Source organism: Polyergus mexicanus, unplaced genomic scaffold (genome assembly GCF_030449975.1).
Source record: "Polyergus mexicanus isolate NDT 795.1 unplaced genomic scaffold, iyPolMexi1.0 SCAF_18, whole genome shotgun sequence".
NCBI classification, from domain to species: domain Eukaryota; kingdom Metazoa; phylum Arthropoda; class Insecta; order Hymenoptera; family Formicidae; genus Polyergus; species Polyergus mexicanus.
The window spans coordinates 1,469,068-1,495,286 of record NW_027223338.1 but is presented as its reverse complement, the minus strand read 5'-3'; the positions used below and the strand labels follow the sequence as shown (position 1 = coordinate 1,495,286).

The following is a 26,219-nucleotide window of genomic DNA, read 5'->3' as shown; positions in this document are numbered from 1 at the left end:
CTCGTCTTGAATGCCGCTCGCTGGCTCGACATGGTAAACGCGCAGTATTATTGTACTTATTGTCGCAGACTTGAGAGGCAATATCCTGTGAGACCTTTCGGCAGGACCTCCGCCGCGTGACGGACCACCGACATTCCTATGATAAACCTGTTTACCTCTGCCCCATTTCGACAGGAACGAAAAGTCACTTTTCAGGATCTTGGCCTTCGAGACTGATCGCAACAAGTTCTTACAGATAAAAATAAACATGGGGTATTGTTCCCAGAAAAACGACAACTAGATTGATTCATTCAGAGTCGTGGGAACGACTATTTAATAAATTTCAAAAGCCAGGACTGATATAAACGAAAAATATTCCAAATATTAAGAGAGTATCGTAATTTTCTTCAATCTTTATTAATTGGAAAGATGTATACATTTCAATAATTATAAGAAAAAAACAAATAATTTATTTATTTATAATATATATATATATATATATATCATAATTCTTTAAATTTTTTACATAACATTAAAATAAATTTTTATTTTTATTTCAATTGCTTTAATCACAAAAAATTAATAGAATTAAAAAAGATTATTTTAATTATTCTTATAATCAAGTTACAATTGTTGTGTAACTTGATATTAGTCTTGAAAAAATAATAAAAGTCTTTAATGCTGAATAGTTGTGGCAATCAGAGACTCGTTTGGAACCAGTAATACCGGCGAAGAAGTTTCGAGGAGAGAGCACACGCGGCATTTTCCCACTGCTGGCCAGCGGTCAAGCAACATCAGAGAACCTTAAACTGGCGGGTATCGTGAACAGTGAGAGAATGGGGTGAAATAGTTGCCGGAGGTATCGAGCTTTGCGGAAGCGATCCGGGCTGGGATTGTATCCAAGATATAACCAGAGATTGAAAAGTTGGCAAGACAAGAAAAGTCTGTGACCGGTTTGAAAGAAGCGTGTGATCCACACACGATATTTCTTTCTCTCATATTTATTATCTCGAAATTTCACTGAGTGTGAGCGGCAAAAAATTAACATAGTCTGTAATTTAAACGGACTTTTTATAATGTTTCCACACATTTTTTTGTTTTTTTTCGATCTTAATTTTATCGGCGAACTCTTCGATCAACTTGTAATCTGTCGTATAATCTCTCTGTATAATATTTTGTAAAATGATATAAGAGCATGATTTTTTTAACAATTGAGAACGCATTAGAATAAGCAATTAGGAGTCAGCGCAGTGTATAGGGCGCAATTGATTTTATTAAAGAATACAAAACATATTTAATAAAAGTCGCGAACGTTTCGGTCTTTTTTTGAGACCATCCTCAGCGCAGATAAAACGCCTTCGGCGTTTTACCCTGACAATAATGACAGCTTAATTTTTATCCATTTACCAAGTTTATTTGCGATCTTAATGTCTAATTATGTTTAACACTATGTAAATGATACTTATTTTTTTTTGTCTGCGCTGAGGATGGTCTCAAAAAAAGACAGAAACGTTCGCAACTTTTATCATACAGGGTGGGGCATTTATATCGAGACACCTAAATATCTAAAAAATAAAGCAAGATAGAAAGAAATGTTTCGGACAAAAGTTGTTCGGTTCTAAGTAGGTCGTAAGATGATGCCATTAATTTGACCTTGGGTGGAGGCGTTTCGAAGATTTCAATGTCAATCTTGTTTTTTTAAATAGAAACACCCCAATTTTTTTACATAAATCGATTCCTCGCAATACTCCGCATAAAAAGTTATAGAAGTATGATGGCCAAAAGTTTAATAGTTTACGAGATATTTTATACTTAATTTTATTACTTTACTTCGATATAATTTTACACATAAATTATGAAATATCTCATAAAATTATTTATTTTGCAATAATGTTACCTTAATATTTTAAGCTCAAAAAATGAGAGACATCAATTGGTGTAAAGAAAATAAAAAGGATTGACACTGAAATCTCCGAAGCGCCTCCACCCAAGGTCAAACTAATGGAATCATCTTACGACCCCCTTAGAACCGAACAACTTTTGTCCGAAACATTTCTTTCTATCTTGCTTTATTTTTTAGATATTTAAATATCTCAATATATAAATGCCCCGAATCCTGTATATGTTATTTATTCTTTAATAAAATCAAGTGCGTCCTATACATTACGCTGGCTCCTAATTGCCTATTCTAATGCGTTCTCAATTGTTAATATTTCAAAGCCTGTTCTATTGTTTTCAATTTCTGATGTTATGATTTTTTTATTCGACAATTTCATTCGCACAATGTCCGTCTTTTGTGAATCTTCCTATAGTAGCGAACATATTCATAGACTACAGACGGATTGTCACAGCCATGTTACAGCCCGAAAATCCCATTCGGGCATTACGGAAGTTTGAGATGCCCACGCGTTCTAGAACAACAAACTCTAATTACTGTAATTAATCCCGTTTAACTCGGTAAATCGGATTTTTCAGTTAGTATCGCAACTACACTGCGAAGGCAGCGAATCCCGGGGACCCTTCGCGCTGGCGATGCGAAAATGTCAAGAGGCAATTATCCCAGTCGAGGATAGGACAGAAGTTTGCGTATAAGAAGATAAATATCGAGAAAGATTGCTCGTTCGTAAATTATTCTTCTTATTTCCAGATATATTTCGAGGTATTTGAGATATTAATTTTTTTACGAATTTCTATTTTTCAATATATGGAGAGACGGGATTCTTTTAAGATTAGATCTTTTCATCGTCCAAGGTTATAAAGCAATAATCTCGATTGAGATCGTGAAAGAATAATTTTGATCGAAATTGAGAAGATTACAGATGAAAGAGACGAAAGATATTTTTCGATATTGTTACGAAATCAATTTATTGAGATATAAGGTATGCGAAAGCGGGCAAGCCCGTCTCGCGTCTTATCTTTAATTAATCTGACTAGGTTGGTATTAAACCTCCACCGATGCTCGTTTTGCAAGCAGCCGCGAATCCATTAACGAGCGACGATGTCAGTCAGCGATCGTGAATTCTTCCCACGTTACCATCATAATCCATTCCGACAACTACTTCGCTAACTACCTCGGCACATTTGCCCGGGGTGGGTTCTTTCAGGCAGCAACGACGATCATCCGGGCGATGCTACGTAAAGAGGGAGAGGGTGCAAAGAGACAGAGAGAGAGAGAGAGAGAGAGAGGCGAGCTGCTTTCGGGGCACATTAACGTCAATTTCCATCTAGGCTCCCCGAGAACTTACTTGCAGTCCAAGTTCCTCGCAACTAAAGCTGCTGCCTCCTCCCGTAGTCGCGAGGAGATAGGGGGCGGAGAGGAGGACGACCGGGAGGAGAAGATGCTGCAGTACGCTCTTCTCTGGTATTATTAATGTTACGAGACACGTGAACGCGCGATAGAGGAATAGAGGAACGTCGGCGGAGGGTTCGGCGCGCACGATGGTGGTGGAGGATAAGGCGGATTTAGGAAGAGAGGTAAGGCGAGGGGTGCGCACGGGGGCGGCGAATGGAGGAAGAGGCGGACGCACGAAGGCGAAGGAACGAGAGGAAGGTTGCGCGCACGGGGCGCGCGTTACCCCCTTTCTCGACGGTCCCTTTAGTCTTCGCTAATTGTCTCGGAGACGTTTCTCTCCCCCTTCTCTTCCCCCCCCCCACCCCCTTGACGCTACTCCCGCGACTGACAACGTTGTGGGGTAAGGCCGATTCTGCCGGCAGACAATCGCGATGCAAAAATACGCAGGCAGCTGTTAGACACGACTGGAAATATGATGCGTTTGAATTAAGCCCCGGAGATTCCGCGGCCGTTTCCAGATGGAGAATGGGGTGAGTTTGGGATACGGGATGAAGCCGATTGTTCTCGTAGACGGCTTAGCGCGGCTTTCTCTTAAAAAGTCGAAAATTAAATTCGTGTCGATATTTCATAGCGGTGATAAAATTTTACAGTACAAAAATTCAATGATGTGAAGGAAAAATTAAAAATTATATCACGTAAAGAGCTATAACACGTTTATATCATATCAAAGGCAATTGTCAAATTATATTAATTTTACTTACTCGCCAAATGCATATCTTTAAAATGCAACAGACGATTAATTTGATTGCTGAGATTTTATTGAAAACAATGTTTCAGATAAGCGGATTAAGAGCAGTAAATTGTACGGTCATGTTACAGTCTCGTAATCTGAATAAAAACGACTCTTCATTAAACGTGACTGACAAAAATTAATTAAATAATAATGAAATTCTGCAGCATGGAAAAATTGTTGAAAAGTTAAAGAGAATACCATATACAGTCCGCGGGTGAAAAGAGAAACCTCGGCTCCAACTTATCGATTACTCGGAGTCGCCTTTCACGGTGGCAGCGGCGGTGCCATTGGCCCCTTAAAGGTTCCCGAAAAGCGAAGAAAATCAGCCGGGCGCCGAGCCAATGGCCGTGGCGCGCCCCCTTTGCTCTCTCGTCGCCTTTTTCCTGTAGATTTTTCCTCGCTGTTCGCGTCTCTAAGAAAGCTGCCGGCAGCGAATCGCGGACGCGCAAAATCCATCGCAACCCCCGTCATTGGCGGAGTTGCAGCATCTTGACGCCGCCCATCGAGGAACCCTCTGTACCCGGGAAAACAGAGCTCACGTTCGTGCCCCTCTCTCTTCCCGGATTTTCCCGCCTCTCTCGAATGCGCTTCTCGTTCTCGTTTTCTCGTTTTCACCCTCTCTCTCTCTATCTATCTACCGTCGCGACGCCTCCATCACCCCCATTTTCTTCTCCTTCTTCATCCTCGCATTCTCGCCCGGCTCCACCTAGGATCGCTCTCTTCTTATCTCGCTCCTACCTCGGCTTCCCTCCTCCGACGACGACGTCGTCGTTACCATCGTCGCTGTGCGCTCTCCCTTCTCGCTCTCTTTCTCTACTTTCACCCTGCTCTCCCTGCTCTTTTGTTTCCCCGGCCGGCTTCCTTCCTCTTCTTCGGTGTCGGTTTCGCTCGAGCCGCCAGCGCACCCTAAACACCCCCGGGGATACCATACCGAGATGCTCTCCTCTTTTCCTCTCCTTCTCCCTTGTGCCTTCGTCTTGCCACTTGCTATTCTGCTTTACGGCATACGGCCACCTGGAAGAAACCCCGCATCCGAGATGAGGCTGCAAAGCCGTGGAAGCAGAGGGGAGAAAGGGAGGGTTCCAGCGACGGCGCTTCCTCAGATATTAGATTTTACAAGGAGCGTGCTGGGATTTTAGACGGGTCACGGGATGGGTGGACGACGGCGAAGATATAGGAACGCCGGGCCACTGGTTCCGCGCTCCACCTTACATCGAGGGTGGGATAAATATTAATTACGTTTCTAAGGGCCGCCTGCGGCTATACGTGTACTACTGGTTATACTTCCTCGCTGTATCCCGGATCTTACGTCTCCGGGAATTTGCGGGCGCGTCTTCGCGAGAGACTTGCTTTCTTATTGATCGTCGGTACGGCTGTTCCTATTGTCTGCTGTTTCTATTGCCTTCTCGAATCTATGAATTCTTTAAGTTTGGACACAAGTTCTTCTGGACGGATCTTTTTATTACACAATATTTTTAATCTCGACATTTTTCTCTTTCTTATCTTCTATATAAAAAAAAAAAAAAAAAATCTTTATTTTTATATTAATGTTAATAAAAAAAATTACGACTTTTCGTTTGCTATTCATTTTTAAATAAGCAGAATGAGTATTTATAAATCATGTTCGCTTCGTCAGTTTGGTAATATTTTTTTTTCTTTTTCACCTTTCTTTGTCTGCGCTTAATAGGCTTGCTATTTACTGGTCATACTATTGTGCTCTGTTGAATTACAAGCGCGGCAAAGTTTTATTAAATACCGTAGATGCGCTTCAAGTGTCGACGTGAAAAAAAAAAACACATTGCCGATGTGCATTCGCGACGCTGTTCCATCTCCCCGCGTTAAATTGATTCGCATTATTAAAAGCAGCCAGTGAATTGGCCGTGAAAGTTTTTCAATTTCCCCGGCACTGTTTCCGCCAGTAAATTGCACTGATAAATTGCACAATACGACGCGGTTCGGAGAAAATCGCATTCAAAACTAACGTGTCTCGGCGTCTAGACATCTCGGCGCGGATTAGTTGCATATTTCATTTAGAAACGCAATAAATGGCTTCTAGACGACGTTAAAGTACGATGTAACGGCGCTTTCTTATCTTCATCGTGACATGTACAATATTTAAACGAAGGATATAAAATGAATCAAAGATAATTATCGAACAATTATACTTTTTCTTTTCATTACAATGTTTAAAAATCGTTTTGTAAATATAACCACGCCATTTCTAATAGCTTATTCGTTTTCTATTATTAATATAATTGTATAAATGAAATTTTTAACAAATAATTTTTCAATTAACTTATAACTTTAGAGATACACATGATCATTTTTGAAAATATATCTTTAAAAGAGTTTTGAAAAAAATTACTTGCTGTTTTACATAAGTCTCGTAATTTATCAGTGACATGACGTTCCGTGTTTCTTCTTTTTTTTTTACATCATGGTGTTTGTTTAATAACGTCTGTCTACGTTATTAGACTGACCGTATCTCGCCGACGGCATTCGAAGAAGGGTCAATTTATCGAATTTGCGGGATAATTATGTGGGGGTTGCAAACGCCGATCGCATAATCTCGTGGGTACGCGTAGCTGATGATCATGGTCGATTATCCATGGAGTCATTCGCCGCTCTTCGGGTAACGAGGCAGATCACCCTGACTCGCTGGAAACAGCCTTCGGGGGTGAAAGATCAGGGGTGGTTGGTTCGAAACCTGGCTGAAATAGGTGGTGCTGCCGCGCAGTGGCGGTGTCGATAACTGAGCTGTTTAAACAACCCCCTCGCAATTTAACCTCTCCTCACTTGTCCCAATCGTCCTACCACGTTTCAATCATACCATAGCGATCCCGTAAAAATATTTTACACAGCATTTTATGAATGTTAGAAAAGATGTTAAATAATTGTTATAAAAATATTTAATTTGAAAAATGCATGTACTTTTACAAACCATAATTAATCTTGTCTTATACCCGTATTCATAGTCCTTCCTTATTTTAAGGACGGAGGAAGCCTCCATGAAGGATTCCTTGAATCTGCAAGGCCACCTTGTTTCATAGATGGACCTCGAGTCTCCCTTTCAGAAGGAAGGAATATTTTAGGGATTTTTAGTGACCGACTGGAGACAGCACCGTTTTATGCTGCCCGCAACTAATTTCATATAATACATATGAAAACTTTTTCGTATCTTCAAAAAATTCCACGGGATTTTCCCAATCGCGAATGTATCTTTTCGGAATCCGCCGCAGAATCCGATTCTCTGGATTTTCGTCTTCAAATCCATCGTCAGAGTCATTTAAAAATTCATTGTCCATTATCCCTTTTTCCTTTATACACTTTCAGTTTGAGAGCGCGACAACAAATAACCACAAAACCACAAATGTAACGAAACTAACTTTTGGAGATTATATTTGGTTATATTCTGCGTATCGTCTGCTAAAAAGGTCGCATCACTCCTCGAGGAAGCTCGTGACCTTCCTTGAGATAAGGGAGCCAATAAGATTCCTTGTTCGGTCAAGGAAAGTTTATAAAACGTGGAACGAGGAACAAGGAATCCTTATTCCTCAAGGACGGACTATGAATACGGGTATTTGTATCGTATTTAATTTAGACTTTTGATAAAAATGTCCACATCGCTGATAACATTATCAGAATTCTATTAGATAATTCGATATAAAGAAGACGGAAAAAGTAAAGAACGGCCTTCAGATGTCAAGTTTATTAAGATCTTTTCATATCGACTTCACGACTTCACAATTTTTTCCACAACTTATCTATACAATGAATCTGATTATAGAAATCATAATTCTAATCTATTTGAACAACGACAAAATTTCGCTCGCCATAACAATTGTAATTCTGGTATCCTCTTGTGGCGACGCCGGATCGGGCACTTGTCACCCCGTCAGACAAGATCGATCTCGACTTGTCGGTTGATCGCGGCATCGATGCATCCCGTGATAGGACGTTAGATCGCTGACCGAGGTCGACCATTAGCCGCAAATGACGTACTTAGGTGGCCGGCGATCTCTCTTACTGAGAGATTTGATCGGATGCGGGATTCCTTCGGACAATGATTTCGGCTCGAGATCCGCGAGAGCGAGCGAGCGAGCGAGCGAGCGAGCGAGCAAACGGCAAGGGGATCACGGCCCCTTCTTCGTTCACCCTATTGATTTTCCATTCGGAACAGCTTCGGCACTATCGAGGCGCCAAACGTCGGCACGAGCTGCCCGACCGATTGACCGACATTCGATTGCCAATCGACGCGCAATTCGATCGATCCACCGGTGACAACGATTGAGACACCTGTGGTGACTCGTTTGCAAGCGAATATTCATCGATCCGCTACGAAGTCGCTGCTATTTTCAATTACACGCGTTTATTATTCTACATTGAATGTACGATTTATATACGCGAATACGACATGAATTTATATGCTGTTCGTAATATGATACGATTAAATATCGTTTCGCCAGAAAATAACACTTATATTGTAAAAATAGCAAAGTTTTTTCGATAGTTGTATACGATTTCTAATTTTTCGACTCGCAAAACATGTTTTTCAACTGATCAATTAATTGAAAATATGAAAACTTGTTCCTATTATCTTTTATGTATATATTTTATATGTTATATTTATACACGAGATAGTTACGATGAAAATTTTACAATTTTTTATTTTTTTTTTTCTCTCCCAAGATATGGACTTCTTTTTATGCTATTTAAAGAGATCGTCGTTGAAACGAATACCGATATTATGATTAACGGAGTAATCCATGATCGAGATAGTTAGCGGTGAATTCCGGCGGTAATTAGCCGTACTGTTTGATTTGGACGACGCGGTGGAAGAGGCTCGTGCGGGTCTGATTGGATGAAGCCGCCGTAGGTTCGTCTTCACTTTCCAAAAGGAAAGAAGAGCCCGGGGCCTCTGGCTCCGGGAAATGACGAGAAGACGAGATGAGACAAGACGGGACCCGCGAGTTAGAAACGACGAAGTCGTTGAGTTCGGATGAGATGGGATGGGACGAGGCAGAAGAGACGACGAGATGAGATGGGAAACAGCAATGTCGCAATGAGATATTGCCAGTATGGCGAAGGTGCACAAAGCTACCTTAGGATCTGTCTCTGTGCCTTGTAATAACACTGTGCATAAGTTACGACGGACCACTCACGATTTGATATGATTGGCTTAAAAAAATATTTTCATTACCACAAAGATAATTATAGAGAGAACAGAGTTTTTAATTTAAATCTCTTAACACATATCTATATGTTAAATCGAAATTATTTACTATAGATATATCGAATACCCGGCTCTAAATAATGGATCGAAATAAAATTTTGCAGATGTAGGGGAAAGTAGGATGTTCAGATTTGATTTTATTATAAAATAAATTTTGATTCCTAAACTTTTCTATGATTTTATTTGTACTCTATATCTGAATAACATAATTTTTTTTTTTTTTTTTTGTGTTTTAGATATACAGTGCGCGTGTGATAAATATGTATATATATATATATAAATCATATTAAATATATCTATATCTATATATGTTTTTTACAAAAACATTTTCTCATTCAATGCATATCATATTAATTTTAATATTACTTTTTATAAATATATTTTTTTCAAGATTTCTAAATCTTTAATAGGAGCTGCAGCTATTTAATATCTTTTCGATTATTACGCTGTCGATTCCATTATCAGTACAAAGTGCTCATACATCATATAGTTTTTAATCCTTTGATATATCTGCATGCCCTGGGCGGATTTTACGCGGGATATGAAGATAGGGAAGAGGGTGGAAAAGCAAAAGGAAAGGAAGGTGCCCAGGGTGCTTGGGGGGGTAGCACGGGGTGCAAGATGTAAGACGAAGGAGGCGTGGCCTCGGCATTGATCCAGAACCCCCACTCTTGTGCTTAAAAGTACAGCTCTGGCTGCTCTGCTCCGTGCTCACCCCCGTCGACCTGTAAGAAACCGGCAAGAAATGAATATTCATGAGCCATCAGCTTCGCTGTCTCTATCTTCTTGATTCGGTCACCGGCGTCAACGAAAAAATACTTCGCCATTAATATCTATATAAATCAAAATGTCACTAAATATTATAATTTTATATTAAACAGAAAGACTGTGGAGAGAATTTTTCTTTTATATAATTGCATATTACAATATTTTGCAAATTTATAACTTACAAAATTATATATAGAATTTTGTTCATTTCTTAAAAATTTTGTTTACATTTAACAATATTACTTAAGATAAATGTATCAAATATAAAAAATTCTTTTTTTTAATTAAAAAAAAAAAAATTTTTATATAAAACGTTTTTTTTTTTTTTCTAGAATTATGAATAATGATTGAATTTATGACGATTTTCCGGGTTGTTATAACTTTCTGGAAAATTCACTTCAATCGCTGATAAATAAATGTTTCCTTTGAATTAGTAATTTTAATCGTTTCGAGAAATTTGTGAAATCGCCGAGTGAATCTTCTAAATTCCCTCACCGCGCGCTTGAATTAATTGTGGTAATTCTATTTCTATTTACTGTCGCAGGATATTGCTTTATCTAATTGCGAGCGAGGGGAAAGTGCCGGTAGTCGTAACGTTAAGATTGATCGTCGATCTCGACGTTGATAGAGAATACGCCGTGTATAGGATACCGAGGCTCGTGTTACGATATAAATTGCTTAAGGGACCAAGTCCCTTTGTCCCACCAGACGACAATACATTAGAAATATATTTGCTAAGCAAAATGCAAATTATTTTTTAACAATAAACTCTTTTTTATTTAATCGAAAAATGCTGCGACGTAGAAAAAAGTAGCAAATACGTGAGAGATAAGGAGGCATCGCATTGCGGATCTTGCGTTGCATAAATCGCACAGGTACTTGCATTTGGGAACAATAGGACGGGACCATTGCATGAATATTTCTGGTCAGTGATCCGATATAAGTAATCCGAAAGTTACGGCAGGCTATCACGATCTAAAATTTTCACGTGACAGTTTCACTTTACTCAAGTCGAGTGATGGAGGATCAGGGGGAGAGGGGAGGCGCGACTGTTCGCAAAAGTATCTCGTATTTTTTTTTTTTTTTTATATAGCACTCATATTATCTTACGTAATTGCGCCATGTCGAAAGATACATTTCTGAGAAAGGGATGTGGATTTGGGAAAAAGGATTGGGCGCGACGTTAGCAAATTGGTTACCGGTTACGACGTTCCCGGAGTATACCGTGAGTTTGTTCTAACTTGCAGTCGCTGGCAGTTCTCCTCAAACAGGCTAGATTATGCTCCACATCTCTCCGTTTTCTCTTCTCCCAATTGGCTCGCGCGAATCGCGATTTGCGCCGCGCGACTATGCATCCACGTTTGTTTGATCTAACTTTGCCTGCCTCAATCTCGCTGATTGTGAAAGAAGCGCAGTCGGAGAGAGCCTGCCGAGGCGAGACAGACTTTGAGAATTTCTAGTCTTATCAGATTCGAGAAACAGAGTGATGTTTATGAGTGATGAAAGATTTTATGTTCTATAATTAGGAACTTGAACGAAATGTGAATCGATTGATTCTTCCAAATCCTCCGCTACAAATTATTAATAATTCTATGTCTTACGGCTTTTTACTTTGCATAGTTGCGTTATATCATTATGAAGAAAAGAAGATTGCACATATTACTTCTTTTATATGTACATAAAATGCATATTTAACAGACATGAAGAAAAAAGGAGGAATTATGATTATATAAAGATACAATTGTTAATAATTTATTTGAAAATATAAAATTCATAGTGTTATTTGATTGAACGCGAGATTATATAATGAAGATTTTTAAGCACTCTTTTATATATATTAATTTACGTTGCCATGATTATGACGCGACTTGGTCTTAAATTGTCAAACGATACACATCACATTAAACCCGAAATGGTCCAAGCTTTAATTTACGAAGCTGTTAACGTATCCGATAAAATACAACCTTCGGTTTTATTACGCCCATTCGACGCCATTTTGGAAGCGAGGATTTCTCTCCTCGAAACATTTCTGCCCGTTACTCTTACTTACCTAACCGCTATGTCTTCCCCGCATCTCCCAGCGCAGTAATTTCAATTGGTTCGCGATGCGTTTCGCACAATTTACTTATTTAAGGTAGATTTTTTTTCCACCGACAGCAATTCTAAACCCGAGATAAGTCTCATCCTTTGCAATTTAATCTACTTTGATCGTACTACTGAAAATTGCTTGGGTCAAAGGGATGAGATTAACCGCGTTTCCTAATGCATAATATATCAGGACAGTAATAGATCATTTCGATTTGTTGTAGATAAAGAGCAAAATAAAATTTTAAACGCTTTAATGTATTATTACTTCTCTTGCCAAGCTCATTTTTTCTGTTGCTCCTTTTTTTTTATAATTTTTTTATGCGCGACTTGAAAAGTCTCCAGAGAAAACTATACTTTTCAAGTATCCACGGTTCATGATTTTTGATCTCCATATCGATGACTTTTTAAGTTTTACGCGTCCCTCCCCGAGGAGGCAACTCATAGACCGGAGTGTCACGATCCTTTAAAATATTTAGAGAAGATAGTCCGGGGAAGGAGAGAGAGAGAGAGAGAGAGAGAGAGAGAAACAGAGGGTAGAGGGAGTCGGAGGAGAGACTCATCCAAGTTGGCAACTTTCGGTCGTATTAGCTTTTGTATATATATTACCTCATTTGCGAGAGGAAAGCTTATACTTCTACCCCCTGTAGACACTGTATAGATATACCATGCACTCGCCTACCTCCACCCCCTCCCTCCACAATATACTTGTACACGTGCTTCGGCTATATTCCTTACCGTCAGTACGATACGTCAGTTGTCGTGCGAAATGCGACAAATCATCTATCCGAAAAGTTTCCGCAGCCATGATGGGTTATACATTACTATGACGCACAGAAGATGCCAAAAAATAAAAAATCATGATTGTTTGAGTCTCTCTCTCTCTCTCTCTCTCTCTCTCTCTTATTTCATCTATTCAAAATATATTAGTTTAAATCGATAATGCCAGAGAGAAACATTATAAAGAGAAAAAAATCTGATCACTTTATGCTCTTTCTATGAATCTGATCGGTCTATTTTTTTTTTTTTTTTTCTAAGTGATTATAACGGCTACGAGCAAATATAAAACGGTAACAAAAAGGAAAATTAATCAAAGAATATTGTCTTACAATGTATGGGCAATAAAGCTGTTGGTGATGTAAAACATTCGATGCTGTAATTTCTACTTAAATTCCTATTTACTCGTGGACATATTTCGTTAGTTCATGATTTCGACAATCTATAAATACTTTTTGAAGACGAATATATATATATATATATATCATATTGTCGATATAATAAAATTTATTATTATGTTATGTTAGTGAAACAATTACATCAGCAAATAATATCATACACGCGACTTTTGTTACTTTGGTAAAAGAATCAAAATACGCATCATAATTAAAGTGACATACATAAATAATATATCGTTAATATTTTTTGCATATTACATCTTCTTATAATATAAAAATCACTCTATTTTTATATCAAATTTGTAAAAGATTAATATTAAATAAAAAACAGATGCACACATTTTACTGCCTCGCCAATAAATGTATAACAAGAAAATATTATGTGTGCGCGTGATTCAATATCATTATTCAATATACACAAAGATATAATATAAAGGTAATATTCTTTAATTCCTCTAGTCGTAACGCTTTGAAAAAAAATTTATTCTCCAGTTTCAAACCCATTCTCAAATCTTAAGCTTCGTACGAATAATCGTTTCGTCTTTTAGCTAAACATAATGCCAATTAATTTCTATTCAAAATGTAAGCGTACATGTTTCCTTTGGACTACCTTTGTTTTTTATTTATATAAATTGATATCTCTAACTTCGAAGCCCTGAGGCGAAAGGAGCGGCATCGCGGGGTAAAAGAACAAATTCATAAGGGAATGTAGCGGCGCGAGGTGACGATGCTGATACACCCTCGACGCGGGAAAACAGACATTTAATCTAAAATAACACACGGACAATGAATACAAAATAGACGTCAACGCGAATCATAATCTTTCCACTTCCGTTGCGTTGTTCGTCGGTATATCATTCCAGCGTTGTTCCGATTTCAGCATGAACATGCATTAGTGACGTCGGGATGAGCTGGGCGTAAAAAATAGAGAATAGAAAAGCGGAAGCGCGATGGAAAGAGGACGAAGGAAAAAGAGGAGGATGGAGGAAAAGGTGGAAAGCGACAAGAGTGTGAGGAGCATCGGCGGCGCATCGCCTTCGAGCAAGTATCGCCCGGCTGTCAGATGGTAGGTAGGGTTGGCGGAGAAGGAAGATACCTACGCGCGAAGGTTAGGTCGGAATATAGTTTAAGCTAGACGAATGGGTTGGTGGGTGGTTCTGAAGGCAGAAGAGTGAGGCCGAGGCGGGTAGTTTTGCCTGGGTACCGTCGCACCACCGTCACCCCTTCGCCTATCCGCCGGTCTTCCGCCGTCCCCCCGGTCCCCGCCAGCCCACTGGAGGCACCCCTGGTTACCACTCCACCACCTTCTCCACCTCCTCGACGACGCCATACCCTCGTTCATAATATCCTGCACGTCAGACTTTGAAAACTCCAACAATTTCCTCCTGCCGCCTGGTTGGAGAGCGAAGTGGGGAGGGGAAACGGGGAGAAAGGGGATGGCCGGGGCTCAGGGGGTTGGTTCTACCCGCCGTGTGGAGATGGTTCCAGGTTGCTGATGCTGGTGCCGCTCTCTTCGTGTGATGTAGCAGTGTTAGTAGTAGTATTAGTAGTAGTATTAGTAGTAGTAGTAGTCGTAGTAGTAGTAGTAGTAATAGCGGTGGTAGTGAAGGTGGCGGTGGTGGTGGCGAACCGACGGTGCGAGGGAGACGAGTTTCGAGTTTATATAAAGTTCGGGCCACATCAATAATTATAAGTAGAGAGCCGAGGCAAGATGGCGCACCCGACTGGCAAACCCCATCCCCTCGCATGCCAACCGAGTCATTATTCAAGGCATCCTTACTTCCACCCGTCTGCCCATCCGATTGATCCTTGGTGTCGTCTTAGGGAACAATCGACGCTTTTCCGAAGAAAAGTCGAAGATTGCCTCGTTGATTCTTAATGCTTCTTATTGCGTTCTGATTTCCACGATAACATTGAATTTCGCTTCACACGTACTAATAAACTCTTTTATAAAAAATAAAGGAATATATATAAAAAATATTTCAGAGTATCGCTTTTTTAAATTTTTTTATCTACGAATTTTAACAAAAAAAGTTTAGGTTTTCCCAATTCGTTGAAAAATAATAACAGAGAGAGGGAGAGAGAAACAAGTTATTTTTATTTCATTAAAAATACGTTATGTAAAAAATATATGCGAAGAATTGATTATACTCTAGAGATATGATATTTAAAAAAAAATATTATTTTCGTAAAAATTTTCCGTATCTTTCTTTAGAGATGTAATAAAGAATAGGATATTATTGAGAGAACGAGAGGTGAGAATGGAAAGCACGAGGGGCCGAGACGATAGGGAAGGGTTGGTTGGTTTCCGGCAAAGATGACGGTTGATTAATGTTGAGGGTAGCTTCTTACTCACACCTAGCTCCGAGCGGGATAGTCGAGTTATAATGGCGAGCGGCGCCTTAGATAAAGCGTCGAAATAATATTGCACGCGGAAACAAGAAGAAACTGCAGTTATCGAATTTAATAATCTTTACTCGCGTACAGTACTTTATATATAGTATTCCATTTTTTACATGAAATAGCATTTCATTTTTACACGAGATATATAAAAATTTACGTTTTAAATATATCCGAAAAATAAACATGTATAACAAAAGTAATATTTTTATTTGACAAGAGATGAATTAACAGAGAGTGCTCCCGCGAATTAATCGGTGTAACTTCTAATTGGAAGAGTTTAACTTCACGATGTAAAAAAAAAAAAAAAAGTATACGAACGCTTACACACCATCAAGCACAAGTATATCGGGATCGTCCCGGTAAATATTTTACTTTCGCGAACTGAACCGACATGCGAATCAAATAGTAGTTTCGTTCGACTGTGCGGTACGATAATTTTTGAGGGACGCGAATCGGTTTTCTGCGAACGGTCCACGCAGCCGACAAACACATACGTATAAAACATTCACACGCGCGCATATACGTCCGGCTAGGTTGCGCGTGCATGCGCGCGCTTGGCGTGGGATCGGTTCGAATCTGTCCCTAACGTAGTTTCCAGTTGAAACGCAGATCTGGTGTTGCCCTAACTCGGCCGGTGAAACTCAGAAATCTAATGCTAGGAGGACACACGGGCTGTACCAGACCGACGTTAACTTTTAATGCACGGGATTAGTGCCACGGGTGCACGCGGGGACCCCCAGCCAAACTTTGCGCTAATTTGTTCGTCTATTAATTTCGCACTTGCTATCCGCTCGCATCGACCGAAAGAAACCGAAGTTGAAGAACGCGAAGAAAAGGCTCGCTTCGATGCTAAACGGTCAATAAATTTTTTTTTTCCACTGAAAAACAATCCACTTTTGGATATTTATTAAAGAGACTACGAGTACTCTAGCTTCTAAATAAGAATCTAGCTTATTAATAGACAAAAGTAACATCGAAAAATCTTCGATGTTGCTAGCGTCGTGCTTGTTAAAAAATTTTTTTTATTTTTCTAGCAATTAATTATACAGTGTACTTCTCGACAAATTTTGGATACAATCTTTCGAACAGTTTATTAATAAATTTTTTATAATTTTGTCACGTTGATATATTATATTGTATATAATTTTATGTCTCACTTGATATTTCATATATTAATTAAAAATAATATAACTTGTCTCTCATGAAATACAGAAGAATAATTTCAAAGACGGAGTGTTTTAATGCGGAATCTGGGTCGCAGCAGCCGTTTAGCGAGATTTCTCCTGCCAAAGTGGGAGGGCAAGGGTAAAAGGCGAGGGGTGTATAAAGCGAGAAAAAAGTCGAGAGAGTAACGCACCGCAGAAGGGGAGGAGAAAGGAGAGGAGGAAGCGTCCGCGCGCTCAATTTACCGGTCGTGGAAAAAAGGAATGCAGGAAAAGACGGGAAACAGCTTAACGGGGTTAAAACCAGTCCTTCGGGGGCTCGGCGGTAGGAGGTAAAAAAGCTAAGCGGCGTTTTATAGACCCAACAAGCGGCCCGCGTATACCTACACGAGTGCCAACCCCGTTTTTACACCCTCGTTGGAAATTAGAGGCTTTTTGTGCTAAATATATCCTCGTTCCTACACTTTCTCTCTCCCCCCCTCTCTCTCTCTCTCTGTCTGTCTCTCTTTCTCAGACGTACACAGACAGCACGCCGCGCCAGTGAATCTCATATTAATTTTAACTCCTCACGAACTTGACCGCGCTTCGAATTACTCGTCCTGCAATCTTTTTAATCTTTCTATTATATGCTAAAATTGTATGAAAAGGAGATTCGCAATGCATTTTTCTCAGTAAAATCGCTTTATAATTTAATATAATTTTTGATCTATTAAATTGATAGCGTTGAGGATTTTCATAACAAAAATCTTTAAAAAGAAGTTCAATATTTACTGTCTATCCTATGGAATTTTATTTAATAAATTCATCTTAAAGTTTAATAAACTTTCATACAATCTTTTAAAAGATAATACTTTAAAGCAAATGAAATTTTCAGCTCAATTATAAAACTGATTTTAAAACTAATGTTTGGTTAAAAAACATTGAAGCTTCTCATAATCTGCAGAATTCCATTAATTATTACGAAAAATCCTTTTTACGAAGAAAGATTCTCTCAATATTGCGTTTTTCAGAATCTAAAATTATAATAAATTCTTATTAACAAATTTCACACACAATTCTTTCTAAATTGAGCGATAAAATTTTTAACTGCGAAATCGCAAAAGCTGCCCGACCAAGTAGAAACGGGATTTGAGAGTCTTTTCTGTGGTCTAAGTGAAAATAAAACGCTCGACCAACCGGCCAAGAGGGTGTGAAACAAGGGTGGCGTTTCTCTCACATAAATTAGCCGTCGGGGGCAAAATGCAAAACATCCGTTCAAGCCGTAGTTCAACACGGGGCGAGATTGGTCACGTTGTGGCTTTGTCTCTCCTGATTCGTCCGCAGGTGTATCTTCGAACTGACACGATTGTGTACAATTTAGAAGATAAGTGTTTGTAAATATAAAGGAAATATTATCGGGCTACTGTATCTTGTCGTCAAAAATAATATTTCTTTTGGAAAGGGAAAAAATTGCTTCGCGTAATATCCTATTAATTTTCTTTCGAAAAAAGGAAAAAAAAAAAAGTTTTAAAAATAGAATGCACAATTTACACATTTTGCATGATTATTTTGAAAAATCGCGGTTTATCCGAATAAATATAAACATATATTTCTGCGTTTTTCGAAAAATATCGAGAAAAGCTACGATGACAAACTGGCAATTAAATTATCGCGAACCGAATTTCGCTATATACCTATTCCGATCCACGAACCGAGAGTCGAACCGAGCTGGAAAAAGCAACGTGACGTATCACGCGCCATTAGGGCGAAAAGCCCGCGCGTTCCAGCCAATACTCCGGGGCAACATCGAAGATGCAACCAGCCGAAAATTCATGGCCGGCACGAAGGAATCGAATATCGTTGTCGCATCGGAACCGATGTGTCTCCCACCGGTTATTCCCGCGGGGCGAATCGAAACGGCGAAGGTCGTTGATACTCGAAGGCGAGACGTTTCTCTAGGCGTTCGAAACGAGCGCCGCGCGCGTATATCTGGCGAGTAGGTGTGGGACCCCAGATAGCGCCCGATTTCCAGCAACGACTAACGGTGGATATAGGTATGAGAAAGGTGGCGGCGAGAAGCGCGAGAGGTGCGGCTCGCTCGTAGGTTGTGTGTTAGCCTGGGTAAGTGAGGCAGTTCCACCCTCTCCCAACCCACCCTCTTGCCCCTTAACCGTACCCACGCTTTTGGCTTTCGAGGCAATATAACTCGAAAATGGTGGCTGGCTTGCGAGTGCCGTTATCATTTCTTAGCCCGGTATCAGCCCGCCCTCCCGGTTATTACTGCACCCCCGGGGCTACGCCACGGACTCTTAGATAAGCCACCCACCGCGAAGGTGTATTGTGTGTGTTTCACGTACCGTCGCCTTCTATGCGCCTCTCCTTCTCCTGCCACGTCTCTTATTCCGTCTTGTTCTATCGGGCTTCCCTCTTACGGCGTTTCTCCATTCCAACTGTCTCTCTCTCTCTCTCTCTCTCTCTCTCTCTCTCTCTCTCTCTCGCTCTATCTCCGTACGGCCTTTATCATCTTCTCCCGCTTTCTCTTTCTCTATGGCGCCGCACCATCCTCTTTGCGGAAAGTGCCCCTTTCCCCCCTCCCCATGCCCGATTCCAGCCACTTCCGACACTCTGAGATGTATAGAATTGTTTGAGAATCGCCCGAAGCGCCGCGAGATTACTTGGGAAAACGGATATGTCGTTCGCTGCCTGGACCGATAAGTCCGAAACGCGCATCGTCGAAAAGGACCTCATCCACGGACCTGGTCCAGGCCCGATCGATCCTCGTCCGCGGGCAGGTACACCTCTTGGATCGCCCTATCCGGCCATCCTTCGCCGGATACGAGTGTCTCCGCCGTCTCTGTTTTCTTAGGATTATGGCGGCAATCGCGCCGCGCCGCGCCGCACCGGACGGGGTTATCGGAATCGCCGCTGCTAATCTGACAGCGCGATCCGGAGATGCGCAACGGAAGCTTTTCCTCGCCTTTGACCAGACCTATCGGAGAATCTCGTTTAATATTACCGTCTTGTTCCCTTAGCATGAGTATGTACGTTGTATTGTATTATTGTTTCTCTCAAAAATATTTTTAAGAATACTTCTCTAATTTCACTAATTTCAAAGAGATTATTTTATAAATCTGCTTCCGGAAATAATTGTATAACATTGTAATTAATAATTTGATATCTCATGCTTTTTGAATTAGATCGACGGCGGTATTTTTCGTAGGGATGAGAAGAGTTGGGGCATCTCTCGGATCTACGAGAGGGATCTCAAGCGCGTTCGATCGAGCGGCCGCTACAATCGCGCAATGATCTGCGAACATTGTGCCCCAAGTCGAAAGCTAACATTCGAATGCGAACGATTCCAAATGAGATCGTCTTCGACTGACTGATGACGTCATTACTGTCAGGCTTAATGAAAATTTCCGGAAAGTTACCGCTCGTCTCGACTGCCGACACCGTGTTACCTTCAGCTACAGCGAAACGTGGGCGTTTCGGCGGGGTGGGGGGGGGAGGGGGATGGTGTAGCGGGATGTCGGATGCCGAGGGGGGTGGGAAAGGGGGGAGGGGGGGCGGGAGAAAACGGGCGCGAGGGGGCTGCTGGCGTTCGCGAGCGAGCGAGAAATTTTACGAGAATTTCCGAGACTAATTTCTCCGGCGCTTTGCGCTCGAGGCAGGCGGGCGTCGTTAATTTCTGACGTTAATTGCTAAACCTGAAGTTTCTAGAAATTTCCTGGGCACCCCCTAACCTCGCTTCCACTGCGCCAGCAGTCTATCCTCTACCATCCCCCTTCCCTCCCCCCCCACCCACCGTTACCTACTCGTTTACTCGTGTGTGTGTACGGGGCCCACCGGCGACCACCCCCTCTTGCTCTTCCCGTCGACGTTTCCTTGCCGTCTCACAAGCGCGGCTGCTTCGCCCGGTTTTCTGATATGAAGATTAAGCATCATTTATTCAGAACAGTCGAGCGCAGGCCCTACTTGACGAGGCCGTTGAGGTTTAGACACCGGCCGGACAGCGGTTAGACTTGCGACGGAATCACCTTTGTATGATGGAGAATAACTTGACAACTTGTATATAAATGTAAAGAGTATTGCCAAAGTGTCGATTACATTCCAATTGTCCTACTCTGACGATCTTACATCCTATAAAACTTTTATAAAGATTTCCGTTGAATTTTGATCTGAACATCAATATTTCCAAACCTTATAATTACAATAATTACTGATGTATCAGAATACAAATTTTTTTTTTTTTTCAATTTTAAATGTACTCAACTTTATTCTAAATATCTAAATTACTTTTATTATAAAATATAGCGTCAATTAAGCTCGAATATTAAACATTTCGTTTCAATTATGTTTTTATTCTTAGAATGTTCTTGCTCAAAAAATTCTCCAAAGCTGTCGATGCCGCGTGTGAAATAATCTGGCGATAAAGTGAAAAAAGAAAAAAAAGAATACGTATCCACCCGTGACCGCGTACCGCGGAGACCGCAACTACCGCCTGCTATCCCTCGTTCTCGGCTCCCGCCCACCCTCTCGAAGGATGCCGGCGTGTAGAAACTCGACGGAAAGGGGTCGGGCACCCCTCTTCGATGCGCACGGGGGTCAATTTCGTCGCGATAAAAGGGCGAGCGAGAGTTCCTTGCGCCCTCGCTTAGTTGTTTAGTTTTCCGCCATCTTTGTTCGCGCTTAAGTACCGCGGGGATCAGAAGGGGGGTAAGAGGGGGAGGGAGGCGATCGTTCCCGTAGTGAGAGCGAGAACCCAAACGGGAGATCGCCGGAACGAGAAAGAGCGACGAGAAGGAAGGGGTTGGGTTAATAGCGGGCTCTGGCGGTTCTGCAACCCCGTTGAGGCTTTTCGGGGATAGAGGGGGGGGATCGGTTGGCGGCGGTGGAGGTTCGGGCGGGGTGCGGAGAGGGCGAGCGAGCGAGCCCGAGCGAAGGAGAGGCGTAAGTCGAAAAGAGAAAGCGGAAGGCTCGCGCAGCTTCGCCGGAGACGGAAAGAGAAATAGAGAAAGACCAAGATGGATAGAGAGAGAGTAGAAATAGACGCAAAAGACGGGGACGACGAGAGCGAGCGAGCGAGCGAGCGGCGGCAGTAGCAGCCGGCGGTAACGGGTGGCACGAAAGGCGGGAAGGGAGAGATTTTACTTACTTACACTCCCACCCCAACGGTGGTCCGCGCGCGGCGAGACGGGCTAATGCGAGGCAGGGTGCGCGGGAAAAGGAACGACGACAGCGGTTAGGTATTTCTCCCGTAGCGCGCGCGCAAAAGGCACCGTAACGATTTTCTGCTCCTTCGAAGGAATATGAAAGGCGATATTTGCGCGAACCCAGCACACCCGGAGAACGATGGATAGAGTATGGGTACGGAAGGCGGTGGAGAAAGAGGAGGAGGAAGAAGGAAAGGCAGCGGGGAGAGAAGAGGGTGGTTTGAGGGTAGCTCGGCATCGTCTCGCTTTCGCGCCCCCACGTGTCCCACCCTCTCTCGTTTCCTCTAATGATGGAAAGCGAGAGGCAGCGTCGCCCCAGCGAATACCGCTCGGGTGGGATTTAAGGGATGAAAAGGGGCAGGCAGGAAGCCTTCTTTGCTCCGGGAGCTCTTTGATGTCACCAGACGTGCCGCCTAATTTTCAGGCTGGATCGACGTCGCGCATCGTGCAAGACTGTATAGGAATGAAAAATTTTTATCACCATCTCGGACGGACTGTCGCGAAAGATATTAAACTTTGTACTAGATTCTCGAGGAACCGAAGTGAAGATTATCGCAGAATTTCTATTGAAATTCTTGAGCCGATGTTTCGAATACCGTAAATATATTATACGTTAATGCATCAATATTATTGAACTATGCTTTTATTATTATTGATTTAGTTGCAATTTAGGTAAGATTACAATTTTGTAGTTTGGCTACTATCAACAATAAAAGAAATAACATTAATATTTTTAGTCACAATTTTCTTTAGATAGCCTACTAAACACGAGGACCGTATAAAACCATTCTCGATGCGCTTCATTAACTTTTCAGCATCATCAGACTTAATTACCATAAGATACCAAAGTAAAATACGAGCTCGTGGAGAATTAATTATCGCTTTTACATGTTTTTCTGCTAATAATCTCGTAATCATGCCAAACAGACCAAGTTATTTTCTAAATATTATCTTGAAGATGCACGTGTTGCGAATATTTAACAAATCAAATATTCAGAGGAAATTTGTTTTTTTTTTTTCGATTAAAATATTCTCGACAATTTGAACAATAAAGGACGCGAGATAATAATTCCCGTACGGGAAAGTGAAGCGAGAGTTTTAGGGGATGATTTATTTTTTTCATCTTCCCCCTATATGGAGAACGGCGATGCCACAGCCAATGCATTCTCCGCGTCGTTTAAGACAAAAGCTCGCGAGGGTGGTTCGAGGGGGATGAGAGAGGGGGAGGTCTATAGATGGCGAAGAAGAGGTACGCCCGGGTGGGAGCTGCCTCATTCCCGGCTGGAGACTTAGAGTTGGTAATTAAATACAAGGAACCTTGCTTCGCCCCGTCTCACCCCGAGTCAGCTCGTCCTCTTCTTCCACTCCTCCTCCTCCTCCTCCTCTTTCTCTACCTTCTCCTCTGGTTCCGCCACCCATTCCCTCTCTCTCTCTCTCTCTCTCTTCTTGTCTTCTTGCGTCCCCTTTCGCCATGCCCGGAATACAGAGAAGGCTGTATTTAATTCGAGACTTTATTCAATTTACTTCGAGTCGCGGATTACGCGTCGTCGAACTTCGAGCAAACGACTGGTTGTCTACGCGATTGGCAAAGTCCATGAATGGTAAAGACGTGGCGCAAAAATAAGCAACTGACGTCGCGACAAGCACGCATTAGTGAGACTCATCTTCGGAATAATTTCTAATGCTGTAAGAAACGATATGTCTGACTCGCTCTATGTATTTAAGCAGCTACTGTTACTTGCCCCTATCTTGTAATCGTTGCGTCTACTCCGCAATATTTTCACGTAAACTTGACGAAGTGTTGTAATAAGTAAAGAATAAAGAGACGAAAGTTTCAACGAGGCGCGCAACTTTTGCATAATTTCAATAAGACACCTGCAGCGGTAAATAAAGTTAATAAAAAAAAAGCTTAATATTTCTAATGTCATAAACGTATAATGGATATAAACGTTTACAAGTAATCATTCATACACAATATAGGCCTATACATTTAAATATAATATTATATTTTCGAGAATATCTAATAAATTTGTTGGAAAGAATGTATTTAATTTATTAAGATTAAAAGAGAGACAGAGAAAGAGAGAGAGAGAGAGAGAGAGAGAGAGAGAACAATACGAGTTTAATTACGATTAAATTTTGTAATAATATAAAAATTACGGTCTCTCTCTCTCTATATATATATATATTCAATATTTGCGACAAAGGACATTGAATCAAAGTGAATTTGGACCCGGCGACTTGTAACAGCAGATACCCCCGATAAAATTTCTGAATGTCACGTGACGACATTAATCGGCCGACACTAATTGACTATGCTCGACAGCAGCCGATGGCCGATGACGGGCGTTTCTTTTCGCCCAATCAATTTCTCGATCAGCTCGCGAGACATGCACGCGCATAGTCGTGCCATTATTGGCAATAACAGTGTTACACCAGCCCATCCAGCCAGCGGAGATCTCCTTTCCTTCCCTTTTCCTCTTTCTCTCTCTCTCTCTCTCTTTCCCGGTCTCCGTCGCTTTCTCCAGTATCTCGCCAAGTCTCCTCTCTCGCCGGGGCTTCTCTCACTCTCTCGTAGCGAAACTCAATTCTCCAGGCCTGTGCAGAACAGAGAGGGTGCGCGCACACACTTTGCTTGCTCCCGCTGCACAAGACGAAATTTCATTCCCGCCCGCGCCCATCCTGTGCCCGGTAATTGTGCACGTGAAGCAACCTGAAACCTGCATTTGCCCCGTAGGTTCGCAAAGGAGATTTCTCTTCGTCCTCTCTTCCGCCCTCCTCCGTTCTCCTTATCACGGCGCTATTCTTTCCGATGCTTCGAGATACAATCGCCCGGACGGCCAAGACCACATCAGCGTCGTCGAGGAAAAATTTCGCCTCGCTCAATTTCCCCGATCGAGCGAAATTGCTTTATCGAAGGTAATTATTAAGGGAAGCGTATAGTCGTTACTTAATATAGTGGAGACAATATTGATAAAAAGAAACTATGAATGGCGTTTAAGTGACAAGTTAGGAAATTCAATTTTCATTTTGATCTTCTCTCGGTTCAGTTATCGGTCCTTATTTAAGAAGATAACTTTCGCCGTTTATACATAAAAATATGAGATTTAATTTTCGATCTGCGAAAAACCTTGGATTCTTTCATAATAATATTAATATTTAATTAAAAAAATTGTGTAAACAAAAGACAAGCTTTATAAATGATTGAAAAATTACAAGCGATTATAAGGAAAGCGTTACTTCTCTATTACAATGTTAAAATATACGTTTGAAAGAAGTCTCGCAAGGGGACAGTCTCTCTCTGTCGGCAATACCTTGACCGTTAACAGTGCGAGCATCTATTACATTACCCGAACTAAAAAGGAGACGCGTAAGGAAAGGAAAATAGCGGGCGTAGCCGGGCAAACAGTCGCGCTAACGTTGTTGGCAAGTTCAGCGCGACCGACACAATAAGACGGCTCAATGAAAAGCGTCCTTTACTGCGGCTGCACCGTGAATGCTTATATGCCGTTTCACGGAGAGAGCACATTCTCTCTTTCTCTCCTCGCCCGAATCTCCCTCTTTCGCCGCGGCCGCTCTCTTTCTCTCTCCGACTCGTCGCTCTCGGCGTCGCTATTTGCGCGATATCTCGCTCGTTGGCCGCCGGCTCAGCCAATGAAAGCGCGCGGAGGCGAGCTTTTACGGCGTTCTTACGGCGTGGCGGGGGTTGCGGAAGGTTTGGGGCTGCTGCCTCCGCAACGTTCTTATTGTTTCAGCCACCCCAACCACCCTCCCGGCAACCACCCCCGGGCGCGCAACCATCTCCCTCCGCCGTCTCCTTCCCCCCCGGTCCATCGCTCCGTACGGCGGTACCACTCAACCCCCGAGTTTACTTCCTCCTCGTCGTCCGCCTTTCCCTTCCACCCCTTCTTCCGCCCCGCGCGCGAGAGAGCGCCCGACCGCCTCCTACGGCACTGTGCTTAGAATTTTAATGGACCGGCTTAGAAATTGTTGGCGGAATTAGATTTTAGGACGAGATTAGGCGGGGCTGCTCGAAATTACTGCAAGGAACGGCGGGCGAGTGGGCGGTGATGCTTCCTCGCGCGTCCAAGCCGGAGGCCTTTACAAATTTATGTCGTTGCGGAAAGAGCACGCGG

The 26,219-nt window shown here is 41.9% G+C and overlaps 1 long non-coding RNA gene across 2 annotated transcripts in view; it reads right to left on the bottom strand.

The window, feature by feature from the left end:
• The window catches only part of LOC138941270 (uncharacterized), a 244,728-nt gene that overhangs the window by 19,904 nt on the left and 198,605 nt on the right, over window positions 1-26,219 (bottom strand). The window contains exon 5 of one of the 2 annotated variants that reach the window (XR_011448151.1): window positions 9,632-10,022. The exons of the other annotated variant lie outside the window; for it this stretch is intronic. This is a non-coding gene — a long non-coding RNA (uncharacterized lncRNA). Of the gene's footprint in view, window positions 1-9,631; window positions 10,023-26,219 lie in introns of those variants that run through there. 2 annotated transcript variants of the gene reach the window in all.